Source organism: Mustelus asterias, unplaced genomic scaffold (genome assembly GCF_964213995.1).
Source record: "Mustelus asterias unplaced genomic scaffold, sMusAst1.hap1.1 HAP1_SCAFFOLD_3035, whole genome shotgun sequence".
NCBI classification, from domain to species: Eukaryota; Metazoa; Chordata; class Chondrichthyes; order Carcharhiniformes; family Triakidae; genus Mustelus; species Mustelus asterias.
This window is the reverse complement of record NW_027592980.1, coordinates 27,325-39,616: the sequence shown is the minus strand read 5'-3', so window position 1 is coordinate 39,616 and position 12,292 is coordinate 27,325.

Here is a 12,292-nt window from a genome sequence, read left to right as displayed (position 1 = left end):
GGGGCTAGATGGCCTACTCCTGCTCCTATTTCTTATGTTCTTATGAATGTGTAGTTTTGTTTGTGCTGAGTTTTGCCTTTACCTCACCCTCACCAAAGAACCAATGGCCACTTATTGCCAAATCCCTGCTGCTTCATACTAGCCAGATTAAAGATATTCAAACTGGTGAGGGGGCTGGACAGAGTAGACAGGGAGAAACAGTTACCTCTCGTAAAATGTTCAAGTAGCAAGTGTAATGTGAGGAAAACAGTTTCACACAGCGAGTGGGACGCACTGCCTGGAAGCGTGGTGGAGGCAGGTTCAATTGAGGCACTCAAGAGGGCATTGTATGATCATTTGAATGGAAACAAATTCAGGGGTACAGGGAAAAGGCAGGGGAATGGCAATAAGTTATGATGCTCGCTTGGAGAGCCAGTGCAGACACGAAGGGCCGAATAGCCACCTTCTCCTCCATAACAATTCTGTGATTCTGAGATTAGGGGAAACGTTTCCTGGGTTGATCTCACCCTTTTTCTGCAAAGGGCTACAGGCCTCTCTAACAAAAACGTTATCCCCTCCTCCTCACAACCCAGATAAAGATGAAGCAGAGTTTAGTGTTGGGTGTGATTTGCCAAGTTTCCCGAGTTGCCGTTTGCTGCGCCAAAGGTCAGTTCAGCAGCTCCCTTTTCTCTCCCACCGTTTTGGATTTTTCCGGTGCTGTGCCACACTTCTCAACGACTTCACTCGTGCGGACTCCGATTCTATCCTGTAGTGAATGGAAGCACATCAATGGAGGATGTCGATTCATTTCCAAGGAGTGCACAGGTTAAAGGCTCGTGGACCCTCGGCCTTTATCTCAAACGAGTTGGAATGCAAAGCGGGAGGGAGCAAAGCCAGTGTTGGGCAGAACCTCCATCAGACCCCATTCCATTTTTGTCGCAGTCACCATGCCTCAGGCTAGACGTGATGGCCAAAGAGAAGTTGCAGTGCAATACCGGGCCAAGGGTTAAACCGTGAGGGCAATTTGCACACATTTGATTTCTATTTCCTTCAGTTTAGAGGATTGAAAGGTGATCTAATGAAGTGTCTAAAATGAGGAAATGATCTGATGGGGTTGATTGAGACCCAGAGGGAGAGGACAATTTTAAAATTAGCACCCATCCATTCAGTGCAATATCAGAAAGAGCATCTTCCACACCAAGCGCAGAGAAAGGCTGTAACTCTCTTAAAGCATTGATGTCCAACACCGATGGGTTGTGTTATTTAAGGCTATCAAAGGAGACAGAGCAAAGGCAAGTAAGTAGTGTTGGGGTGCTGATCAGTCATGATCTGATCTGAGTGGCTGAGTACCCTTGAGGGGCTGAATGGCCTCCACTGTTCCTATGGATGGACAGTTCTCTGTCTCTTCGCTCACCATGCAATCCCTGAGGAATCACTCCTCACTGTAGCGTGAGGAGGTGTTGATGGACTGACTTCAGTTACCCTGTTCGGTGAAGTATTTTTTCCCTGTTCTGCCAACTTATCCAGCGCAGCCTGTGGAGTCCTTCCCATGATTGCTTCAGTTTAAGTTTATTTATTAGAATCACAAGTAGGCTTGCATTAACACTGCAATGAGGTTACTGTGAAAATCCCCTCGTTGCCACATTCCAATGCCTGTTCGGGTACAGTGAGGGAGAATTTAGTATGGCCAATGCACCTAACCCGCACGCCTTTCGGACCGTGGGAGAAAACCAGAGCCACCCGGAGGAAACCCACGCAGGCACTGGGAGAACATGCAGGCTCCGCACGTTCTCCCACGTGACCCAAGCCAGGAATCGAACCCGGATCCCTGACACTGTGAGGCAGCAGTGCTAACCGCTGTGCCATCGTGCCGCCCCTGTAACAGCACATGGGAATGCCACTTTACATCATCAGACCACGCTCCCACCCGTGGGCTCTTGCGTGACCACGGGCACCTCCAACGTGGCACTACCTCGCAGTATCCATGCAAGGAGTTAAAGAGTGACTCTGCTTGTAACGGATCGTGAACAATTTTGACAGAAAGCTTATTGAATGTGCTGCTGCCAACCTGGCTTCGGGCGTCCTTCCAACACCGCCTGGGGTTAAAAGGAAAGCGGCAGACAAAGCAAGCCTTGTGTGAGGGCCTGCTACAGTTCAGCTGTTCACTGAGCAGAGAATCAGAGGCACAGCAGGCCCTGTCCCCTTGGAAGAATTCACCCATTATCCCTGCTTTTAGCCACAGCATTATGGTGAAGTGGAACAGATAAGTTTGGGGAGGTGGGAGGGAGGTGGAAACAAAGGGACACTTTAACAGTCAGATTAAGCTGAACACTGCAAGTAGCTCCTACCCACACAGTGCACTGAAAATAGCAGACACAGCGACAGACTAAAGCGGAAATCATTTCAGATATCTTTTGAGGCGGATAAAAACTTTGCTGAGAATGTTCTGCAGACATGGTTGTCCAGGCTGTAGGCATTTTCACTGACTGCCTCCAATCCAGGGATGTTATCGTGGCATTTCCTGAGCACAAAATGACCAATCCCCATCACCCCTTTAGTATTCCCAATCGGAATGCTAGCGATATCCAGGATTAGCTGTTCTCACCTTTTATTCATGGATACTCCAGTCAGGCGATATTTCTGATTACTCATCGAGACTCGCCTGATGCTATAAGTGAGGATGTGTCCAGCTCAGGAGGATGTTTAACTTGCGGGGAGGTTGGATGGTGTCGTGGTGCCAGGTTGCTGCTTTCTTATTATCAAGAAACAGTTTTTTACAGTTGCAGTTTCGCACAACTTCGATGACCACCTTCCATATCCTGCTCCCTCCCTCACTCTCTCCCCCTCCCCTCCCTCCGCCCTCACACTCTCCCCCTGCACCAACCCCCGCCTCGATCGGCCTCCCTGTCTGCAACCCTTTCCTCGATCTTCCCCAACACGGGTCTTGGTTGCCCTTCATCACCCCCTCCTCCATCATCACCCCCTCCTCCGCCCGCCCGCTCCAGCCACCGCCTCCATCACTGTCTCTGTCTCCCTTCTCCCTCCTCCCCCCTACTTCCTTACCAATCTAGATTTCCGCAGATCCATTACATTTCCAATTTGGATAACATTCCTGTCTGCCATTTTTATGTCCAAAGTGTATTTACCTCATGCCAATCGCTTGAGCTGCTACCACTTATTATTCACTATTCTATTCTGTTCACAACTCATTATTCCTCTTTACTTTTATCCCCTGCAGCCCTGGATATATTCTCCTGTCTGTTCTGGTTCTGTTGGTTTGAAAAGCTAAGCTCCCGTAATTGTGCGGTGGAGAATGGCACTTGTCACTGCTGGCAAGTGCGAGAATGTTCTTTTTGTCTCAACTGAGCTTCTCACCTTCCAAACATCCAGAAATCCAGCGGAATCAGTTTTCACTGACAACCTTTGTATGGAACCATGTCGGAAAGCTACTGGATGCCTGTCCAGTGTTTCCTTAGAGCTGCTACCACTATGAAATAGAGAACTTGGATTTATAGAAACATAGAAAAACTACAGCACAAAACAGGCCCTTCGGCCCCACAAGTTGTGCCAAACATATCCCTACCTTTTAGGCCTACCTATTACCCTCCATCCTATTAAGTCCCATGTACTCATCCAGGAGTCTCTTAAAAGACCCTATTGAGTTTGCCTCCACCACCACTGATGGCAGCCAATTCCACTCACCCACCACCCTCTGTGTGAAAAACTTCCCCCTAACATCTCCCCTGTACCTACCCCCCAGCACCTTAAACCTTTGTCCTCTCGTAGCAGCCATTTCCACCGTGGGAAAAAGCCTCTGAGAGTCCACCCGATCTATACCTCTCAACATCTTATATACCTCTATTAGGTCTCCTCTCATCCTACGTCTCTCCAAGGAGAAAAGACCGAGTTCCCTCAGCCTATCCTCATAAGGCAATCCAGGCAACATCCTTGTAAATCTCCTCTGCACCCTTTCAATCTTTTCCACATCCTTCCTGTAATGAGGCGACCAGAACTGAGCACAGTACTCCAAGTGGGGTCTGACGAGGGTCTTCTATAGCTGCATCATTATCCCCGGACTCCTAAACTCAATCCCTCGATTGATAAAGGCCAGCACACCATACGCCTTCTTAACCACCTCCTCCACCTGCGGGGCCGATTTTAGAGTCCTATGGACCCGGACCCCAAGGTCCTTCTGATCCTCTACAGTACTAAGAGTCTTTCCCTTTATGTAGCACCTTTCATGAGCGCAGGTCATCCCAAAGCACACAACAGCCAATGAGGAACATTGAAATGTAGTCACTGTTGCATTGCTGTAAGTGTGGCAGCCAATGTGCGCACAAGATCTCTCAAAAAGGTTTTTCTTTTATAGGATGTAGGCGTCGCTGGCTAGACCAGCATTTAGTGCCCATCCCTAATTCCTTGAGAAGGTGGTGGTGAGCTGCCTTTTTGAAACACTGCAGTCCATGTCACGTAGGTACATCCACAATGCTGTTAGGGAGGGAGTCCCTGGATTTTGACCCATTGACGGTGAAAGAACGGCGATATTTCCAAGTCAGGACGGTGAATGGTTTGGAGGGGATCTTCCAGGTGGTGGTGTTCCCACATATCTGCTGCCCTTGTCCTTCTAGGTGTTAATGGTCGTGGATTTGGAAGGTGCTGCTTTCGGAACCTTGGTGAATTCCTGGAGTACATTTTGTAGATAGTACACACTGCTGCCACTGTATGTCAGTGGGAGGGGAAGTGAGTGTTTGAGGAAAGCTCAATCAAGTGGGTTGTTTTGTCCTGGATGGTGTCTAGTTTCTTGAGTGTTGTTGGAGCTGCACTCACCCAGTGAAGGGTTTCCTTTACATTGCTGATTGGTGTCTTGTAGATAGTGGACAGGCTTTGGGGAGTCAGGAGGTGAGTTACCCACTGCAGGATTCCTAGCCTCTGACCTACCCTTGTGGCCACAGTATTTATCTGGCTAATTCAGTTTCTGGTCAATGGTAACCCCCGAGGATGTTGAAATGTGACAATGACCAGTTCTCCTCCTCAGTAACTCTATTTGAGGTCAGTGTAGTAACTAAAACTCTGGGTGACCACCAGTGGATAAAGGCAATAGCTATTTATTTATAAGCAGGAAAACTGTTTACAACACACAGCAACAGCTAAACACAAACTCCTACAATCTCTCAGTCCAGGTCTTGACAGCAGGTTTAAAGCCCATGCTCCGTTTGGATCTGTGCGCGCTGCCGTTCTTTTGGACGGGGAGTTAGGTGGCCTCTGAAATTTGCCTGAACCTCAAATGACACTTCAGGCGGCGCAGTGGTTAGCACTGCTGCCCCTCAGCACCAGGGACCCGGGTTCAATTCCAGAGGCTGGTCACTGTTTGTGCAGAATCTGCACGTTCTCCCCGTGTCAGCGTGGGTTTCCTCCGGGTGCTCTGGTTTCCTCCCACAGTCCAAAAGATGTGTAGGTTAGGTGAATTGGCCGTGCTAAATTCTCCCTCAGTGAACCTGAACAGGTGCCGGAGTGTGGCGACTAGAGGATTTTCACAGCAACTTCATTGCAGTGTTAATGTAAGCCTACTTGTGACACTAATAAATAAACTTTAGATGGATTAGCCATGTGTGGGATCATCGGGGATAGGCTGGGGGGTGGGCCTGAGTAAGATGACAGAGAGAGTCAGTGCAGACTCGATGGGTCAAGTAGCCTCCTTCTGCACTGTTGGGATTCTGTGAGGAAGTCCCGTGGTTTTCGAGGTTCTCCAGGACAGTCAGATACTCGCTATCTTTCACAAATCGGCCAAGTTCCTAAGATGCTCCTCCTTATCCAAATGTTCACTTCTTCTGCCCCCGATACTGGATCAAGTTAATTCTCCCCATCCTGACGTTAAACTCACTTGCTCGTTTGTTCTTCTTGTATTTGAATAATGATTTCCAATTCTCCCTACTATCCCAAGATTCAGGAAACTTTGCAAGTTGGTAATACACATGGCTGAAATGTTCTCGTTTTTTTTTTAGAAGTAACCCAGCTGGGAGGTTGATGGGGTTGGTATCAACTCTTCATTTTATATACTTCCTCCTCCTCTATATTTCTCCCATTCGTTAACCTCCAGTGAAGTCGCACGTGCAGCCACTTTGAGTTTAAATCTTAGATTTGTGGGCAGAACGGTGGCACAGTGGTTAGCACTGCTGCCTCACAGCGCCAGGGACCCGGGTTCAATTCCTGGCTTGGGTCACTGTCTGTGCGGAGTCTGCACATTCTCCCTGTGTCTGCGTGGGTTTCCTCTGGGTGCTCCGGCTGCCTCCCATGCTCCAAAAAGACATGCTGGTTAGGTGTGTTGGCCGTGCTAAATTCTCCCTCAGTGTACCTGAACAGGCGACTAGGGGATTTTCACAGTATCTTCATTGCAGTGTTAATGTAAGCCTACTTGTGACCAATACATAAACTTTTTTAAAAATTTATTTTCTCTTCATCCATCCACTTCAGAGTGGAGATGGGTTCAATATAGCATGAACCCATTTTATATTGAGGTGTTCAAGTCAGATTTTAGGTAAAAGGTAAGGTAAAGTTTATTTATTAGTCACAAGTAAGGCTTACGTTAACACTTTAATGAAATTACTGTGAAATTCCCCTAGTCGCCACATTCCAGCATCTGTTTGGGTCAATGCACCTAACCAGCACGTCTTTCGGACTGTGGGAGGAAACCGGAGCACCCGGAGGAAGCCCACGCAAACACGGGGAGAACGTGCAGACTCTGCACAGACAGAGACCCAAGCTGGGAATTGAACCCGGGTCCCTGGTGCTGTGAGGCAGCAGTGCTAACCACTGTGCCACCCAACAGATTGCTGCAACAAGAATGGCTGGCTGGGAGTGGGGGGAGATAGTACGGTGTGGGCCATTCATCGGGGGAGGAGATGGCCTAGTGGTATTATCGCCAGACCATTAATCCAGAAACTCAGCTGATGTTCTGGGGACCCAGGTTCAAATCCCGTCACAGCTAAGATGGTAGAAATTGAATTCGATTTTTAAAAAAAATTTGGAATTAAGAATCTACTGGTGACCATGAAACTATTGTCGATTGTCGTGAAAACCCATCCGGTTCGCTGATGTCCTTTAGGGAAGGAAATCTGCCATCCTTACCTGGTCTGGCCTACATGTGACTCCAGAGCCACAGTTGACACTCATTTGCCCTCTGAAATGGCCTAGCAAGACTTGCAGTTCAAGGGCAACGAGGGTGAGCAATAAATGCTGACCAGCCAGCAACGTCCTTGTCCCATAAATTAATTTTAAAAAATTCAGCCATTGAAGCCTGTTCTGGCTCACAATTAGATGATGGCGGTTGTGAACCTCAATTTCTTTGGCCCATTTTGTTCTCTTGTGTGACCGAGTGTGTTTATACAGTGGGTTAGAAACTGTCCTTTCAACGGTGCAAACTGGGTGAAGTCTAGTCCCAGACAGATGGTATGAAGGCTCCTCTTGTCTGCTGGCAGGGAAGCTCTCGTGTCGAATGCATTTATACATTCTAAACCCGGTTCAGTGCAGAATTGACACTGCGACAACCCTTCTACTGTGGACGGGTGAACTGGGAGTGTCAAAAACGACCTCGTTCGATTGCGCTGCACTTAATGAACATGCTACACAGCAGGATACAGCAAAAGGGGAGCTTTTGAATCTGTTTTAACAGATTCTGCCGGGCTCACACGAGATGGTAGAATTACTTGGCTTCACATTCTGTCTGGGACGATATTGCTGCATATTCACCTCACTGTAAAGTTCACAGTAACGGTAATCTGACACTAACTATAATCACCTCAGTGCCGATGCTTTATAACCTTTACACACAATGTGTGCGGCATGATTACCGCAATTAAACCAATTGATTTTAAAATAAAGCAGGTACAGTATTTAGAATCCAGGTGACAGATCTCATGACTGCAGTGGATTCTACACTCGAAAGGTTGTGCCCTTCGCTTTTTAGATGTTTTGCAAGATTGCAGTGTCTGCAAACACAAATCCCAGAAATACTTCACAACTTTAGCCCGTGGTTGTCTTTAAATGGCTCTCGCCCCCCCCCCCAACGGCCCCCCCCCCCCCCCCACCTCATCCATTCTTTATTTCAATAACTTTACAGAGATAAACGCTTTGCAAAGATGAAATTGGATCTGTAAGTGCTTTTCCAGCTCCTTCGAACAAAAAAGCGCTTCACTGTTTCTGAGAACTTTCTGGAAAATTCCTGGAGAACTCCTGCGTCCCGTAGGGTGTCGTTAAATGAGCAGCGCACAGTGTCGACAGGCCAGTTTCATGCTACAGGGTGGTGCTGCCACCTTGAGGCAGGAGATGGTGAGACCTGTTGCTGGCTTCGTTTGACCCAAGTAACAACTGCTGGGCCCCACGAGTTTCAAATGCCAATTGGGTTAAGCTGCCCCGGCCTTTAACTTCCCAATTTAGAGTCATAGAGCTATACAGCACGGAAACAGGCCCTTCGGCCCAACTCGTCCATGCCGACCAGGTTTCCTAAACTGACCTAGTCCCATTTGCCTGCGGTTTGGTACATTTGTTTCCAAGATGGTGTGGCAACTTCTTGCGAGCTGTCCCCAGCTTACACTCTAATTCTATCTTTTACTCCCGTTCTATGCTTTTAAAACTGTACCAAGCTGATCTTTCTCTACACCCTAGCTATGACTGTAACACTATATTCTGCACCCTCTCCTCTCCTTCTCTATGAACAGTATGTATTGTCTGTACAGCATGCAAGAAACGATAATTTTCGCTGTATCTCAATACATGTGACAATGATAAATCAAATCAAATATCCTTCTAAACCGTCCCCATCCATGTACCTCGACAAATGTATTTTAAATGTTGCAATTGTACCTACCTCTACCACCTCCTCTGGCAGTTCATTCCCAATACGCACCATTCTGTGTGGAAAAGTTGTCCCTCCAGTCCCTTTTTAAATCTTTCCCCTCTCACATATGTCCTCTAGTTTTGGACTCCCCTACCCTGGGGAAATGGCCTTAGCTATTCACCTTATCTATGCCCTTCATGATTTTATAAACCTCTATAAGGTCACCCCCTCATCCTCCTACGCTCCAGGGGAATAAGTCCCAGCCCATCCAGCCTCCCCTTATAGTTCAAACCTTCCAGTCCCAGTAACATCCTTGTAAATCCTTTTTGCACCCTTTCCAGTTTAATAACATCCTTCCTGTAGCAGGGCGACCAGAATTGCACGCAGTGCTCCACATGTGTAACCAGACCTGGGCAATAATCCTATGGTGTGGAAAGTCGCCTTTGTAATGTAAAACTACAATCCTGCAGATGCTGCAATCCTGAAATCAAAAACAAAACAAAAACAAAATGCTTGTAATACTCCGCAGCAGTTTCCCCCTCCACGGATGCTGAGCAGTTTGAGCAATTTCTTTTCTTTTTTAAAAAATAACAAATTGCAGCACCGCATTTTAATTTGTTATATAATGTCAGGCGTGGCTCACTGAGAGTCAGAAGGCCCGTGCAATGAAATCTCCCGCCAGGGACCCGAGTGCAAAATCTACGTTAATGTTTCTGTGCCGCACTGCGGGAGCTCAGCACTGTCGGAGGTGCTGTCTCTTACTGGAGAGACTAAACCGAGGCCCCCTGTCTGCCCTGGTAGGTGAATATAAAATATCACTATTGGGAGAAAAGCAAGAGCTTTCTCCCCCGTTGGTCTGGCCATGATTTATCCCTCAACCAATTACACTTTACACTGTCTGGGGTTTATCTGCTACATTACAGCAGGTCAGAACTGTTTCCTTGAGCTGTAAAAGACTTTATGGCATCTGGAAGTTGTGAATGTGCTGTTTTTAAAAAAAAAACATTCTTCATTCTCTGTCTTTCCTTTCCCACCCAATATCCTATTGTAGTGGCTTAGAGCAATTTTTTTGTCCATTGGCTTATTAGGACCTCGACTCAATGTCCTAGTAAGATTTATTTATTAATCTCAAGTAGGCTTACATTAACACTGCGATGAAGTTACTGTGAAAATCCCCGAGTCACCACACTCCGGTGCCTGTGCGGGTAACACTGAGGGAGAATTTAGCATGGCCAGTGCACACTAACCAGGACTGTGGAAGGAAACCGGAGCACCCGGAGGAAACCCACGCAGACATGGGGAGAACGTGCAAACTCCACACAGACAGTGACCCAAGCCGGGTATCAAACCCGGGTCCCTGCCGCTATGAGGCAGCAGCGCTAACCACTGTGCCACCGTGCTATTGTTGGAAGCAGTATTTTAACTACCTTTTTACTTTTTCCCTTTAAAACTCGAAAAATCAGACTTAAAAAGCTGTCGGCAAAGGACAAATGGAGAGTTCTTTCAGAGAACTGGTACAGTCAGGATGAATTGAAAGGTCTCTTGCAGTGCAGTAATATTGTGCTATTCTATATTTCGGCTCATGCTTTAACACATTCGGCAGTTTGCTCTGTCTACTGCCTTTGACCTCTCCCCTCCATAACCACTACCCCCCGCCCCACCCTCTCCTGGGAGGTCCAGTGGGTGCTGGGGGTGACACTACAATGCTGAGATGCCCCCTTGGCCAACCTCCTCAGTAAGTGTATTCAGAACCCTTTTTCTGTCGGGGGGGGTTCAGTTCCTCTGCCTTCCACCAACCTCCCTCCTTTTGCTCTGATAAGCAGAATGTACCTCACGTACAAGATCTCTTATGAAATAAAATGCCTTTTGTTTTCAACAATTAAAGTGTTCTATTTTTGCTCAAGTAAAACTACGGCAGCAGCTGAATTTGCCAGCAGCAGCAGTGTTGCCCTGACAACAGGTAGCTATTAAAAGAAGAACCTGGCCCAGTTTGATGCTGGTTAGAGGTTGCACAATTCTGGGGAGTGTAGTCAAACAGCAAATCATCCCTCACTCCATCAAACCACAAGTCCCAGCACACTTTGCGGATATCACTGCAAAGTCAGAAATATCTTTATTTTGACACTGTCTATAGATTTCATCTTGTGGTAGATTTGTAGGTCTTGGTTACAATCTTCCACTTTTGCGTTGGTTGTTATGGGGGAGCGAAACCTCCCTCACAGTAGTTGAGTACTCCTTTAGTTGAGACTTCTTTTTTTGAGGCTCGACTGGTTAAATGAGTAAATGGACCCTGAGCTCCCAATACTGAGTTTGTAGATCTTATAGATTATAAGGACGGAATGGTGGCGCAGTGGTCAGCACTGCTGCCTCACGTCGCCTGGTACCCTGGTTCGATTCCCGGCTTGGGTGACTGTCTGTTTGGAGTCTGCATGTTCTCCCCGTGTCTGTGTGGGTTTCCTTCTGGTGCTCCGGTTTCCTCCCACAGTCTGAAAGACGTGCTGGTTAGGTGCATTGGCCATGCTAAATTCTCCCTCAGTGTCCTCGAACAGGGTGTGGCGACTAGGGGATTTTCAGAGTAACCCCATTGCAGTGTTAATGTAAACCTACTTGTGACACCAATAAATAAATTCAAAACTTAAAGCTAGAAAGTTCTCTAATTAAATTGCTGAGCAGTGATGCGTTAGCCAATACACCAAGTTTATTTATTAGTCTAGACCCCATGGTCTGGAGTTCAATATGCGCCGCCGCCGCCGCCGCCCCCCCCCCCCCCCCCCCCCCCCCCCCGGGTGAGCCACATGGGTAGGGTGGGGAAGAAAAAAGGAAAAAGATGAGATGGACATGGCATTAGATGGGCTTAGCAACTATCCTCTAACCAACAACCTTACCAGGATCATGGTGCAGAGATCAGTGAGGGTGAGTGAGCTCCAGTTTCATTCACAGGTCCAATTTGCAGACTGTATGCAACAGGAGAGAGAGAGGAGAGGGGGTCAGCATGGGGGAGAGAGAGAGGATCAGCGTCAGGAAGGAGAGAGAGAGTGGGTCAGCGTCGGGAGGGAGGGAGGGAGAGAGAGAGGGTCAGGGTCGGGAGGGAGAGAGAGGGGGTCAGTGTCGGGAGGGGGAGAGAGAGAGAAAGGGTCAGTGTCGGGAGGCAGAGAGAGTCAGCGGGGGAGGGCGAGAGAGGGTCAGTGTCGGGAGCGAGAGAGGGTCAGCAACGAGAGAGAGAGAGGGTCAGTGTCGGGAGGGAGAAAGAGAGAGAGGGTCAGTGGGAGGGCGAGAGAGAGAGGGTCAGCGTTGGGGGCGAGCGGGTCAGCGACGGGAAGGAGAGAGAGAGGGTCAGCATGGGAGAGAGATGGAGAGGGTCAGCGGGAGGGCGAGAGAGAGAGGGTCAGCGTTGGGAGGGAGAAAGAGAGAGAGGGTCAGCGTTGGGAGCGAGAGGGCGAGCGGGTCAGCGACGGGAAGGAGAGAGGGAGGGTCAGCATG